The 15,736-nt window shown below is 41.4% G+C and overlaps 1 long non-coding RNA gene and 3 other non-coding genes across 5 annotated transcripts; 3 read left to right on the top strand and 1 right to left on the bottom strand.

Annotated features, from left to right (window-relative positions):
- The first annotated feature begins 999 nt into the window (after positions 1–999).
- On the top strand, positions 1,000–1,072 carry trnar-ucg (transfer RNA arginine (anticodon UCG)). The gene has a single exon. It is a non-coding gene; the product is annotated as a tRNA-Arg (tRNA).
- Positions 1,073–1,902: 830 nt separating this feature from the next.
- Positions 1,903–1,974, bottom strand: trnag-ucc (transfer RNA glycine (anticodon UCC)). The gene has a single exon. It is a non-coding gene; the product is annotated as a tRNA-Gly (tRNA).
- A 1,164-nt stretch (positions 1,975–3,138) lies between these two features.
- Positions 3,139–3,212, top strand: trnat-cgu (transfer RNA threonine (anticodon CGU)). The gene has a single exon. It is a non-coding gene; the product is annotated as a tRNA-Thr (tRNA).
- A 7,967-nt stretch (positions 3,213–11,179) lies between these two features.
- LOC115055360 (uncharacterized) lies at positions 11,180–15,226 on the top strand. 2 transcript variants are annotated; one of them, XR_003841682.1, is made up of 4 exons: positions 11,180–12,197; positions 12,364–12,537; positions 14,799–14,969; positions 15,167–15,226. It is a non-coding gene; the product is annotated as an uncharacterized LOC115055360 (long non-coding RNA). The 2 variants fall into 2 exon arrangements; XR_003841681.1 differs by having other exon boundaries at positions 11,185–12,537.
- Positions 15,227–15,736: the final 510 nt, after the last annotated feature.

Here is a 15,736-nt window from a genome sequence, read left to right on the forward strand (position 1 = left end):
AAGAAATGGTAAATATCATTGTGTCCATTTGAGAACGCAGGAATATAAACATGAGTCTAACTCTTCACTCGGTTTCTTCAAGTCCTTCTTGAATGATCTCGATAATGCTCAATAATGAGCATATGTCTGCAGGGTTCCATGGTGTAATTGTTAGCACTCTGGACTCTGAATCCAGCGAAAATCTCGGTGGAACCTGAATCTTACCAGTGAAACACTAAAATTCCTTTTTGTCCACTCTACAGCTTCTATGCGATCTAATCAGGCAGTCATTGCGTAATATGCATAATGTGTTAAATACAGCATGCTAGCATGGTTGCATCTCCCATATGGTCTAGTGGTTTTCGCCCGGGTTCGACTCCCGGTATGGGAATTTCCTTTACAACAATGAACCTACCACTATCAGGCCCCATGTTGGGCAATAAATACTTTCTTGGAAGCCCAACAATGAGTTGGAGAAATCTTCAGTTCACAGTTGAAACATTTATTAAGGTCACAGGTAAAGTAAGGCAGCGCTGGGCTTGAAGTGACAGAGCTCCCCCAGGATCTCTGCCAGAAAGAGCCCTGATATCTGGAAAAGTTTCACATTTATCTTTTTGAGCTGGGTCTGCCCCGAACAGAGGTTGGACTTTCACACAACCAAATGTAACTGTCAGTCAGATGTACAAAGATGTCATTTACAAACAGTTTCTGCTAACAGTTAGTTGAGGAATCAGCTTAATGAGGACAGATGTGACTTAAAGCAGAACAAAGATCTTTCCCAGAAGGCCCTCAGACAAAGAAGCTGGGTAACAGCACAGACTGTCAGGAGTGGTATTTCAACCCTCAATTCCAGAGGAGACTGTCACCTGAACACAGCACCTTCTACAGCTACTATCAAAAGGCTTGTTGGGGAAATAAAGTAAAAGAGTGAGATGGAGGAGAGCTGTCAGAGTTTCAGTATCAACATACATCATACAGCCCTGACCACTGTTGTATCCAGGCAGAGCAGACTGACCCAGTGACCACGTGGCCTAACGGACAAGGCGTCTGACTTCGGATCAGAAGACTGAGGGTTCGAGTCCCTTCGTGGTTGGGCAGCTGTGTGAAGGTGAACAGACTTAACTGTGTCCATTTTACAGAAATCAGTGAGGTTTTTATCTCCTCCACAGAAGGTGGATCTGATCAGGTCATGGCCAACACTGACCTCTGCTGCTTGATGCTGCCTTCATCCTGATGAATGTTGAAGCCATGAAATATGACAAGAACAGACACGAAACTGACAACAGGACATTAAAATGGGCCACACTCAGACCCCACATGGCCCAAAGGACAAGGTGTTTGACTTTGGATCAGAAGACCGAGGTAAAGATTTATGTTCACAGAGATCAAAGAGAGTCTCTCTTTAATATGAATGATGGGAACCAAGTCACAGCCCCCCCGCCATTTTTCTATTTGTGCCTCTGTGCCAGCAAATAAAATTTTGTGAAGGATAACAAAAGAAAGACACAAAAGGTGAACTGTGATGGCAGGAATCAAAGTGTGAACACAGTCTGGCAGCTCTTCAGGGAAATACACAGAACAGTTTGTCTTTTCTGGACATGTTTGGTGTTTCTAACACAACACAGCTGCTTGTTAACTTTCTCCATAAATGCTTCTCTTTGGGGTTGTCCTGCTCAGAAATTCAGTAAAAAAAAAATTCTGATTTGCTATTTTAAATAGATTTCTTGAGATCAGCTGCAACAACACAATGAGCTAATTTTTCAGCAAATTTTTTGGCAAATTTTTGAGCTTTTGTGGTTGAGTAATTGTGGTTGCCTGAACACTCTGGCTTTATGTTGCTTCCCTTTGGATGGATGCAGACAAAGTTCCATGACTGTGAATAATGTAGAGAAAAGACTGACCTTCCTCTGGCAAAAGTTAAACTGCAATGGCCGGGAATCGAACCCGGGTCAACTGCTTGGAAGGCAGCTATGCTCACCACTATACCACCATTGCATGTGAAGGTGCCAAATCACAGTCCTTTTTTAATGAAACTGGTTATGGGAACTCACATGGCTGGATTTATGACCGAACATTATCCACACTTTAAATGAATCAAAGTAAACTCATCATCCCTCAACAGAGGCCTCAGATATGTCTTTCCTTCTTTCATCCTCTTGTGGAGGCCACTAGAGGTGAAAAAAATTCCAAATGCCAATTCCAAAAGAGACAATATTTCTTCCTTGCTAAGCGTCACACCATGGAAGCACAAGGATGCAGCTGAGGGTCTGCTGATGGTGTCCTGAGGTGACAGCAGTTTGTGGTCTATCATCAATATCACAGGTTGGTAACATCACGAGTGGGTAGGCTATTGCCTCAGTGTGTATTTGTATCAATAAGTGACCGACACAGATGTGTTTTCAGAGACAGACTGCAGAGAAACTGGTCCGTTGGCATGATCACAGTGATCATGGCTGCTGATTGATGTGTCTGCTGGTGGGTGTGTTGATCAGTATGTGGGGAGTGTTCATTAGCCAATCAATGACCAGTGTCAGCTGGAACATGTCACACGCTGTTATGACTCTTACCAAAGTTTGTCTTCTGTGAAAAGCTGCCGGTCACCAAATTTCCATCCATTCCATTCCATTCATCAAAATATATTCTTTAATTAAATGTTCCTAAACTTCTATTAAAGGCAGCATTATTGCAGCAGGCAGCACTCTATGGTGGAGGTCATGAGAAAAAAGTGGGAGGAGTCTTTGATCTCTGTGATGTCATTAGGACCTTTGTGACATCACAGAATCAGCATCTCCTTTGATGGTTACTGATGGAACAGGAAAAGGTCAGATCCTGATATAATCTTGTGAATCCACAAGTATGCCTTTCTTTGTTTGTGTACCAACAGTCTGAGCTCTGGAACATTTAATTAAAGAATACATTTTGATGACAATTGGAAACGTCTGTTTATTGTTTATCACTTGTTAGGATCCCCGTTAGCTGTCACTGAGGCAGCAGCTACTCTTCCTGGGGTCCAAATGAAAATGCACATCTGCAGTCAAACAGGTTCAGGTAGATGCAGAGTCCTACATTAAAACAAACCACTTTACCATCAACCTGAACTGCAGTTTACACATTACACTTCCATCACCAGGTCCTCTGTATATACATGCACATCAGAGTGGTGCTGTGGCTTAGCTGGTCAAAGCGCCTGTCTCGTAAACAGGAGATCCTGGGTTCAAATCACAGCAGTGCCTCGTTCATAATGTAAGATGTTGTAGATAGAAAACACTTACACATGGGAAGTGAACGTTCTACCACTGAGCTGCATGCTCTGGCAGTATTAACTAACCAGATAGCTTCTGAGCTGATGAAGCCTTTTGGATGAGATGAGGACATTGATGATGCTGCTGAATTTAGGTCACCTGCACTTACGTCAACAGTCAGAGCTCCATACACAATAAGAGTACTGAAGAAAAATACTTTAAACATGAGCTCTGTGTCACATTCATGCAGCTTGTGTAGAAACAGTTCATTCCATCAGAATGAACATTCACCTGTGAAGGTAACAGTTTGGTAACAGTCAAAGCTCCGTACACAACAACAGTCCTGCTTCTGTTTACCAAAAGCCTCCAAAGCCCACCCAGAGACCTGCTGTGTTTTGTTCACTTGTTGCTGTATCTCCAAAGAGCTGAAGTCTTGTGGAGAAAGTGGGCATCGATCACAACAAGAAGGTGCCCTGTCCTTTGAGGAGGAAACTATCCAGGCTGGAAAATGTTGAGTCACGGGAGCTTTCCTACCTGTGGTTGTTGTGGCTGAGTGGTTAAGGCGATGGACTAGAAATCCATTGGGGTTTCCCCGCGCAGGTTTGAATTCTGCTTACCACGTTTACTTCCTCTTATGGACCAAGTTTCCCATTTGGGGAGAGACACAGCTGAGTGCTGTTGTTAGGACTGTAAGAGGAGGAGAGCACTCACTGGTGCTCAGTTATCATTATCAAGGCCGGTGATAGGGACACACCTTTAGTTCCACTTCCAGGTCATGGAAGCAATAATGAGAAGTCATTTCCACTGTGTGCTGTGCTGAAATAGCTCATTTGGGGGAGCGAACAAAAGGACCCACAACAGCTGCTGAAACCCAGGATTGAAACAGAGACCTTTAAATCTTTAATGTAACGCTCTCCCAAACAGGCAGGATCTCTGTGAGACACAAAAGGAACAACATTTAGGATAATTATAGCTTATTATAGAGCCCACACTTTAAGAACGGCGGCCCTATAAGCATCCAACAGCATCACTGAGTCAGGAGCAGCACAGTGACAACTGTACACATTACTGGAGAAAGTGATAAATGACATTCTGCATCTATTTGAGTCAGTGAGGAAACGTGTGAAGAGAAGAAGCTGCTCGTTCTCCTTCAACAGTTTGATCTGAGGAAAAGTCACTTCCTCTTTTCAGGAATCAACTTCTACCATCTGTCCACTAGATGGAGATAACTGAGCATCAACGTAAAAATCCTCCAGTCTTCCATGTGTGAACTATAATACCAGTGAATTAAACAAAACACTTCCCTGGGTGGGCTCGAACCACCATCCTTTCAGTTAACAGCCGAACGCGCTGACCGATTGCGCCACAGAGACATGATGAGCAGTTCCTGTTACAGCCTAAAACCATAAACTGAACATGAATCCAGCACTCAGCGTTACAGCAGCACACCTCTGTTACTGTGGAGCTGTGTCTCTTTTCTACTTTATTATAGATGACAGAAAAAAACTCCAGATAAGAAGCAGCTGTACATGCAGTGACTAGTTCTCCTGCTCAGGTATCGTCTCTCAGGGCATCGTGTGTTGTCTTTGTGTGTTTTTGTGTCCGATGCTTCACAGCTCACAGGCCAAAGTACGTGCTGGCCTTCATGGCTGACATGTACAGATGAGTTACCTCAATGTAAGTATCATAGGTACAGCACACAGCTGAAACATTTACTGTTCAGGGTGGAATACGGCACCTCGCTCAGTGCTTGTCCAGGCAAGAAAAGGTTTAGCTGCCAGCTTGTTATATCAACAATGTGTCACATTCTAAAGCAATGCACTGCTGGGACTTGAACCCAGGAGCTCTTGTATACTAGACAGACACTTTGACCAGCTAAGCCACAGAGCCACTCTGAAGTACATCTATATACAGAGGATCTGGTGATGGAAGTGTAATGTGTATACTGCAGCTGAGGTTGATGGTAAAGTGGTTTGTTTTAATGTAGGACTCTGCATCTACCTGAACCTGTTTGACTGCAGATGTGCATTTTCATTTGGACCCCAGGAAGAGTAGCTGCTGCCTCAGTGACAGCTAACGGGGATCCTAACAAGTGATAAACAATAAACAGCCGTTTCCAATCATCATCAGAACAGATAAAAAACTTCGACCATTATGACACGGACCACTTAAGTTGGTGACAGATAGAACATCATGTTACTTGATGTTACTTCATTACATTTGAAAATTGTAAGCTTGGTGTATTTCATTGGCATTTTTTGGGGGGCAGGTGGGACTTGAAAATTAATCCTTGTCAGAAATGATTGAGCAATAAAGAACAACGATAAACGAGGGGAGAGGGGTGAACAACATTAATGGGCTGGAAAACTGTATCTGTCATAGAAGAAGACATTCATAAAGAGTTAAAGCAAATTCATTCAAAATGTCATATGAGGGGCTCGTTCAGGATTTGAAACTGGGAACTCTTGCACCCTGAGTGGGAATCATACCCGTACACCAACAAGCCCTGGAAGGAGGAAATGTTGATAGTGTCCATGGTTTTGCACATCTCAGTTGTCATCCAACACATTTTGTTGTTTATGTCTTTATTGCTCACTGCTACAGTTAGTAAAATATAAAACACATGAATTCTATTTTAATCTGTTCATTTTAAATTCCTGATCTGGTGGCAGCTGCAGCTTTTTTCTAATGTTAAAATGAATGAAGTCAGATTTTGTTGATGTCTGGTCCTCTGCTCCAGGTGGAGAGTCCTTCAGTTTGTGGAGGATTTCAGGGAAAATAAAGGATGAGGTCGTGTTGTGTGTATAGTGGCAGCATAAAGACTGGGTCCCGCTGTCTTACTCAGGCTGAACTACAGCGTCTATTCACGGGGGCTTTGACCTGCTCCGTGTCCGACCTGGGCCGGTGCACCCCTCCTTAGACGACCTGGTGATCCCGGGCTCCCCCCGGAGCACCATATCGATACCGAACTTAGTGCGGACACCCGATCGACATAGTCCGCTGCAGCCCAGAGCTCCTGAGCTCAAACGCTCCTCCAGCCTCAGCCTCCCGGTAACTTGGATTACAGGCGCGCGCCACCGCACCCGGCGAGGGACACACTTCCTGATCGGACTTTTAGCCTTTGTGGCAATGACGTCACAAAAGGCAGCAGCGCTTCAGACTCACACATCACTTCAAACCTTTGAGGAAGTGACACACAACTGTGAGGAGCACACGTGTTGACCGACACAGACGTGGTTTCAGAGACAAACAACATGGCAGTGAAGCGCACACTCTTATTTTGAAGGACAGTATTTTTTTGTCATGCTTTCTTTTATTCTTTTGAGTGTTAAAAGTGTAGGAAGGAATTGTACAGTTACAGATGTTGATGTTCAGGTTTAAAACATACACAAATGCCGGGAGGGAGGTCTGCGAATCACCGGAAGTAGAATGCATATTTTATTTTGTAATCTCCACTTACCGTCTTGCGCTGCATATTACTTCCTCTTGCTCGCGACTCTCCTTCCAGAAAATTACGCATTTCTGATGCTCTTTGTATTTTTTTTAATCGTTTTTGTTGTGCAAATTGAACTAAGTTAGTTAAAAATACTTACAAATATGGTGTAATCACAGAGTTAAGTTGTAAAACTATATATTTTGTTATTTTCATGCATAATCTCGCCAATTAGAGGAGAAGTGGAGAAGCATGAGTTGCTCGGCTGCTAATTAGCTTATAACGCCAGAGTGTGCTATTGAGACTGGATGCTAACAGGAGCCATGTAGTGACTGTGTTCATGGTGTTACAGAGCACAGAGGGCATGTAGGAGAAAAACCTGTCAACACCTGTGAATGTTTCTTCTCCACAATGCAGGTATGTGAGTTTATGCAAGTTATTCTTTTTTAGTGTTCTTAGGTTGATGTACATTTTATTTAGTTGGGTTAGGGTTAGTTGTTTGTGTTGTTTGTGCTCTTAAATAAAGCTGGTCCCTTCCGGGTACTTTTCCTGTGTGAGGGGAACAGATGAGCACAGGTGAACCCCATGTGAGGGTCAAACTCACAGCTTTCATATAATGAGACTGCAACATCTAGGCCTGGAAGTCATCTTAAGTAAGAGTGAGATGGAGGAGACCTGTCAGTGCTGCTTTTCATGTAGAGCAGCTCTGTTTTTAAAAAGTTGGAGGAAAAAGTAACATTGCATTGGCCGGGAATCAAACTCGTGAAAGTACACATCGTTCTGCAGTTCTCTATCAGCAGCAGCAGCAGGTACTGCTGTGAGCTTCATCCTCTCCTTCCTCCCAAAACGGTCACAGTGTTCAAACTCACACAAGGAAACTGTTAGAAATTCGATGTAAAAAGTGTGACAGTGTTAACCCTAACAAAGGTGGAGCTTATGTTTGCATCTGTGTGGGAAACAGCACTAAAATAAATGAAAATAAAACAGGTTCTTGTGTGGCAGATGGAGATTCTCTCCCCCTCCTCCTCACTCATCAATCCCATCAGCTATCAGGTGCCGCCCCTCTGTGTGTTTACGTGGATCCTCCAGTTCCTCTTCCTCACCTTCACAGTCCAGTGTGGGTGTGTCCTGTGTGTGACCTCTTGAATGCAGACCGGGTTTACGGTTTCCTGCTCAGAGCCCGTTTGGCCTGTTGTTGTGAGTTGGCAGTGCGCCCTCTCCTCCTCTCCTCCACTCTGTTTGAAACGGCCCTCTGCACAGAGGCTGTGCCTTCTGTGTTTCACAGCCATCAGCCTCCACCACCAACAGGCTGCTGTTTTGTTTGTACTGTCACGGTCGTGTGAGTGCTGGAGGTGAGGAGCCAAGCACAGGAGCAAGTGGAAGCGGGTTGAAGGTGGTGGAAATATACATGTTTAATAAACAAAACCAAGACTTGGAACAGACATAAACATACATTCATGCACATACTTGTACTCAAAACAAGAATGACTAAACTGGAGCGAATTCAGAAAACCTAGGGATGGCTCTCCGGGAACAGAGATGAACAAGACAAGACAATAGGACAAGGATCCGACACCGACTAGACAAAAACCAAGTCTTAAATACAAACTGAACTTAACGAGACACAAGTAACATACATTAGGGCAGGGAAGTCAATAAACCAGCTGAGGTGGGAAACAACAAAGAAGGGAAGTAACCAACAACACTGAGGGGAGACAAGACTTTCAAAATAAAGCTTAGTCAACAGAAACTAACTAACAGAGCTCACAGACTGACCCTGACCCTCTGGTCTCTCTGGCTGAACTGGTCAGGTTGCAGAGGATGTTCCAGAATCAAGCCATGTTTCAGTGGGTTTATTTATACCACCTACTGTTAGTTGTTTTAGTTTAATTTAGTTAGTGGTATTAAAAAGTTTTTTTCATATTGTTTGTTGTCTGGGAGTTGGTTGACATAGGCTCCACACAGGCACGTCCTCCAACCCCCCCTGGGTAATGTAAATTAGATTTTGTTTTGTTCATTGATTTGATTGGATAACTGTAAGTGTGTTCTTTTGTAATTTCTGTGAGGATTAGGGTGGGAGATTGTTTGACTTTATTTGGGAGAGCTTAGTTTTGATTGTTTAGCTTTTGGGGTGTATTATTTGGGTTATTTGGTGTGTGTCTTGTGTGAGTGTGTGACCTGTGCCTGAACATTTTACTTTGGTTAGTGTTAACTGTGTTTCTCTGTTGTGCAGCAGCAGCACCGGGGTGTGAACTGGTGGCCAGGCCGGGAATCAAAGCTATGAAAACATACATCGCTCGGAAATTAATAATATTTTTCTGTTAGGTGTGTTTTAATTCATTATTATGAATTTCCTCAAGAATGAGAAGCAGTTGTGCGTGTCATGAACTGACAGCTGTTTAATAACATATTTGTTTGTATTAGTTCTGCCATGGGAAAGGTCATAGATGCATGCCATGGTAGAATCATCACAAAGACGTCACACTGCACTGGTTTTCTTTTTTTCTCACCTGCCCAGCTCTACCCGTCTGCTACACCTAACCCTGTTTACCTGGATTCCCTCACCAGAGGGGCTTCAGAATAAACCGTTGAACTGTTCCGTCTTTGATCTCAGTCTGTGCTGTACGTTGGTTCGTTATAGTCAGTATATACATTTTGTATAATAGGGGGATGTTACTTTAAAAGTCCTTAAAAAGTAAGGCATTATTCTTTTCAATCCCGGGCCATATTCCACATAGTCTGGAGTCATTTAGTGTTTTTACAACGGTTTCAAAAACAGGTTGGAGCAGTTTTAACATTACTCTGATTGTTGTTGTTTCATACTTTGGACTCTGAAGTTATGAGGATGTAACTTTTCCTCAGCTCAAACAGACACCAGGACTGATGAGGGAGAACAAGCAGCTTCTTCTCTTCACATGAAGCTGGAAAGTGTCAGAAAGTCTCCCTGAAGTGGGTTCAGCAGGTGAGAATCTGTAAATTGTGTTTTTGTGTTGTGCTGTTTCATTGTTTGACTGGACAGTAGAACTTTTCTGGATGCTGATTGGCTGCTTTCACATATGTAAAAATAATATTATTTGTTTCTTTTGGCGTCAAAGGACAATGATTTAAGAATCAGTTGTATTCATGGCCATTAATAGAATCAACAGAGGATTGATCTTCAGTGTGAGTTGACAGAGTTTATTGAGAATCTGTAAGTGTGTGTGTGTGTGTTTGTGTGACTGCTCAGAAACACAGTATGAAGGTCTGTGGAGTAAAACAGATGTATTATTTATTTCCAATTTATTTCACCAAGATAATCCACCTTTTATCAACACAGTTGTGCTGGATTTGAAAACAGATTGATGGATTGAACAGATGGATTTGGAAATATACTTTTTATGTAATAAATGTAACACATTTGGGGATTATAAATCAATAAATACAAAATTTAGAACTGCTGTCACAGATAAAGATGGTTTGTTTTGGTAATTATGTCTTCAATGTTAATGAGACATGACTTAATGTGTCCTGTGATTTTGGACCTGTCCTGTTGCAGTGCTTCATGAATTAATTTTATCTGTCAAACTCGCCCATCAAAGTCAGTGGGCGGGGCTAATGTGAATTGAGCCGAATCGGTTGCTTTGGTCAGCAGCCTGGAAGTGTTTGAAAACATTGCGGCTACGGACAATGTGTTTCAACTTTCTCGGGAGGTGTTGAAAGACATTTTAGAACATACTCTTGCAGGGTATGTGAAAGCAGGACCTGCTGACCCAGAGCAACTTAAACCAGATTTTAATTTTTGAAAGGTGGCTCCGTGGCTCCGTGAATTGAACTCTTGAGTATTTCCAGGTATAGTGAAGCCAGTGAAGGTTTAAAGTTGCGCTCCTTGTTTTTATAGTTGGAATTATTTGAGACAAAACAGAACAGTTGCCATTGTCACATGTAGTTTGATCAATAATGTGACATGAATTAAATCACAGCTCCATCAACCCATCCTACAGTCAGATACCACCATCTAGTGGACAGAGAGATGAAGCACCATCAGAGCTGAGATACATTTCTCTGAAACTTCCTGATCACTTAGAGATCAGATTGATTTGTGTATGACGTTGTGGAGACACACTATGTAAATAATGTGTCAAAGAAACAAATATTTAAGGTGCATCCTAAACATCAGGAACCACCTCCCCTGGTCTGGAGTTTCCTGATAAAAGGTCAGATTTGTTTAGTTGTAAGTGATGTTTGATTAGGCTTGTAATGATTTGATGAATTGTAAGTTGTATGGCTTTAAATGTTACCAAATGCAATAATTATCTGATGCAATTAAAAATTGTGTGTGTGTTTGTGTGTGTATATATGTGTGTATATATATATATATATATATATATATATATATATATATATATATATATATATATATATATATATATATATATATATATATATATGTATATATATATATATATATATGTATATATGTCACTTGTATGACATATATACAAGATCAGCTGATCTTCTTGTGAGAATCCAGTTTTTAACACATTTCTCTGGTTTCCATAGTTTACCAGGAGGCCCAACCAAAAAAAAAACAAACAAACAAAACAAAAAACTTTAATACAGACACCTTTCAGATTTTTAGTTGAGCTTTATCTGCATGTTTGAAGCAACAGCATCTCAGACAGGGGAGATGAGGACCAGCACATAAAACATAACTTTGGGAAGTGACAAGTTGAAGATATCAGATAGCCGCGTATTTGTGAAGACCAGGAGATGTTATTAATGAACAACGCAATGAATATTAAAATTTATCTATTAAAATAAGACTAAAAAACTGCGTACTTTGAAATAGGTTTGTCATAATTGATTTTAACTGACAGGCTGGACAGAGAAAATGTTAACGTAATGCAGCGAGGTAGTAGGTGTGCCCCCTCCTTATTCTTCTTTTTTTTTTCCTACTTTTGTTTGGTTACCTGGATAATTTCTTTGATCCTGTGCTTGGTGTACTGGAGGTGTGTGCTTATCTAACTCGTGTTTTTATTCAGCACTAGTAATTTTTCCACAGCAGATGAGCCTTTCTTTGTCGTGTTATTGCCCTCATAATATTCATCTTACCTTCTTTTTGTTTGCTGTCGGTATGAAAGGCACCCCTAGATGATGTGGCACTATGAGTATTATATTTAAATAAACACTGGGTCAACTTATTCTTTATTCGGTGACAACTCATAGATTCCCACACTTGTGAACTCTTCCTTAATGGTGCCTTTATTGAAAAGTCAGAAATTCACAAAAGTGATGGCTGTTAGTAACACACAGTTAAACAGGCTGAGTACCGCTCCAAAGTTTCAAAGCTCCACCTGTCAACTCAAACCAATCAGGTGACTCAGTCTGACTGAAGCAGTGACTTCTTCAGACATAATCAGTGACGTCAGCTGAGTTAGTGTTCTGTCCACTGTGGATGAAGAAGAGTGAATGAAGCTCTGTCCACAGAAAGACACCGAATGAGGACACCAAGTGAAGTGAGGTACTTCCTGTTCACCTCATGGACAGCTTGACCCAACATCATGGTGAGCTGGATAATACACATGAAACCAACAAAACTGACTGGGACTTTATTTTTCTGTCTTACTCCGTCCTGAAGATTAAGGACTGTGTGTGTTTGGATTTGCTTGTTGTTTTTGGGTGTGTATCTTTGGAACAAACCATTTGTCCTGTTTCTTTGTCTTCTGTCAGTCAGAAAGTGTTTCCCTCTCAGACCAACTCCGTCCTGAAGATGATGGACTGTAATGAGAAAGAGGAGGCCAGACCAGAGTCTCCAGGATCAAGCTGTCTGTCTCTGAAGTCTGACTGGTCCAAAGACTTTATTCCTCCATACTTCAGTAATGAACCTGGACCCTCAGAGACAAAGTAAGAGACTATAAAGATGAGAATAAGAATCTGTTCATGGGTTAGTATTCATGATCCTGAATCATTAGTGCAAATACAGGAAGACACTGAGATGGATTTCTGAGTTTTATTACCAAAAAGTACTGCTTGCGAGTGCTTTCCTGTTTGTACCATTTCCTGCTGCACCAAACAGGCCAACAATATTCAGGAAAGAGCATGGCATAGATTTATTGCTCGGCCTATCAGCCAGGATTAAAAACTCCAACACCAAAGAGTTACATGTCTAAAACTGAAGAAGGAAATATGAGTCAAAATTATACCCACAACAAAGGAAATGTGCACACAGACAGCCGAGGAAACACACACACTAATAGCCTTTTTTATACATCCCTTCACTTTTACACTACCTGGAATAACTCCTTCCATAATCAGTCAACAGATTAGACATGCTGACCCCTCATGTTAGGGACATTCCATTATAAACCTCTGTCCTAACAAATGTTAGGTAACTCATACTCCAGGAGACTCCATTAGATTGCCAACTATGAATCAGTGACAAAAACTCAAACAATCCAAATGGATGATTTATTTAGAAATTTAAACTAGCTGGCATTTTAACCTTTTCAGTTATTTAAGACCATCACTACCAAACTTATGGTGAGATGCATCACAGTTGTATAATTTTGTAGACAACCTGAAAATGGTGTTTGCACGTCTGTCAATGTAAATACAAAAATTAAAAGACAGTCACATTATTCTGAAATTTTACGAAATATATGCAAGTATTGATTTTCTATGAAGTACTGAGAAAAAATTTTTCCAGATCAGAATATGAGAAAAGAGCTTTTTCATATTCGTGGCGTGATATTAGTAATCTGTTAATACATTGAACTCTGAGTCCTCAAAACAAAATATAACGTGAATTTTAATCATGATTCTCCTTGCTGCATAATTGACATATTTACACCAAACAATAAGCCCACACAAATATAATCTTGCTGTAAGTAATCAACCTCTGAGGTTTGATGGAAATATCATTTAGCTGATATTTTCCCACCCTGTTCATCTGTAGTGTATTTGCTATGTATATTGATAAATAGCTGACTCAAAGTTCATAATTCCTGAGGCTTAGTAAACTAAATATTCAGAATCAGCATGCATAAATGCTTTATTTTTTCCTGTACTACCATTAAAAATGCTACACAGCTGCAAATGTGTCAAGAGTCCAACATACAAGTTTGCACCAGTCTCTGCACCTGCTCTCCTCATCATCTCCCATTCTCTCACTCATTTCTTCTCACAAGTCACTGCTCCTCCTGACTTTCCCTCAGGATCAGATTCTGAATCTGAATCTGAGGGAGAACGAATTTTAGGCATTTTGCATGCTTGTAGCTTTCTGTAGCCTAAATACAGTCAACAGCAGAACATTATGTGGGGACATTCCTCAGAAAAAGTAGATTAAAATGGCCAACATTATGAGCCAGAACTAGCCTACTACAGGTGACCGAGAAGGTGTTGTGTTGCTGCAGAAGCACAGATATTGATATTAGGATACAAAACTTCTATGTAAGCTACATGAAACAAAAAGAAACCGTGTAATATGACAATAACTTTAAGAACGTGATTCTTTGTGTGCTGGCAAAAATCATAGAGTGTTGAACTAACACAGAGAGTTAATTTATACAAAAAACAAAAAGCTCCGAATGTTAGACTAAACAGAAACATGCCAATGGATTCATGGTTGGAAATAAATGTGTTACAAATATTGAACTATCCAATTTGGTTGCTCACCTTGCTGTGAAACAACTTCCTTGACAGGTCCGGACAAAACAACAAATACCCAGTCCAATCTGCACTACTGCGCGTTTTGTGTTGTGATGAGTACATGAAGTGTGCATGCCTGTAGTGTGAAAGAGTGCCAAAATTGCAAAATACAAATTACAAAATAGTGTTTTGTATTCAAAATACATGAATTACAAATATTACCCATCCCTTTCAGTTACATGTTCTGTCCACTGTGGAGGAAGTTGAGTCTGAATTAAGCTCTGTCCACAAAAAACAATGAGACAAAATAAGGACACACTTTGAAGTGAAATCTGACCTGGACTTTATTTTTCTGTGTGTGTTCATGTGTGACAGAGGTTCTGGTCTTCTGTCAGTTTCTCTTTAAGACCGACTCTTTCCTGAAGATGAAGGACTGTGTGTGTTTGGATTTGCCTGGTATTTTTTGGTGTGTAGCTTTGGAACAAACTTTGTCCTGTTTCTTCTTTGTCTTCTGTCAGTCAGAAAGTGTTTCCCTCTCAGACCAAGTCCGTCCTGAAGATGATGGACTGTGATGAGGAAGAGGAGGCCAGACCAGAGTCTGCAGGATCAATCTGTCTGTCTCTGAAGTCTGACTGGTCCAAAGATCATCCTCTATTCTTCGGTGATGGACCTGGACCCTCAGAGACAATGTAAGCGACTGTGAAGATGAGAATAAAAATCTGTTCACAGATTAATATTCGTGATCCTGAATCATCAGTGCAGATACAGGAAGACACTGAGATGGATCTTCTGGGTTTTTATCAGCAGAAACTACTCGTGTTCTTTTTCTGCCGAAACATTTTATTACATTAGTCAATAAGTCAGTTATGAAGAAATGTTTTCACAGAGACAGGAAGAGAAAAAGACATGTCTCTGAAGAGGAGCAGCCGTCCCACTGTGCTCTGTGTCAGGACGTCCTGAAGGATCCAGTCTCTACCAGCTGTGGACACTGGGTCTGCAGACAGTGCTGCACCTCACACTGGGACCAGTCTGCTTCTTCAGGAGACTCCTCCTGTCCCCAGTGTGGACAAAGATCCAGAACCAGACCAGGTCTGCAGACCAGCCCTGAACAGAGTGAGACTGAACTTCTGACTTTTTCTTCAGATCCTCAGACTCTCTGTCTTCGGTCTGACGTTGTCTCTTCTCTGTCAGCAGATCGTGTTCTACAGGAGGTTTTAGATCAACATAAGATCAGTCTGAGGACCAGATGTCAACATGTGACTGAAGGAACAGGAACAGGAAGTGGAACCCTCCTCAACAGGATCTACACTGAGCTCTACATCACAGAGGGACAGAGTGAAGAGGTTAATACCCAACATGAGGTGAGGCAGCTGGAGATAACTTCTAAGAAGAAGAGCCTCCATGATGCTCCAATCAAATGTCACCACATCTTTAAAGTCTCACCTGACCAGCAGAG

Source organism: Echeneis naucrates, chromosome 2 (assembly GCF_900963305.1).
Source record: "Echeneis naucrates chromosome 2, fEcheNa1.1, whole genome shotgun sequence".
Classification (NCBI taxonomy): domain Eukaryota; kingdom Metazoa; phylum Chordata; class Actinopteri; order Carangiformes; family Echeneidae; genus Echeneis; species Echeneis naucrates.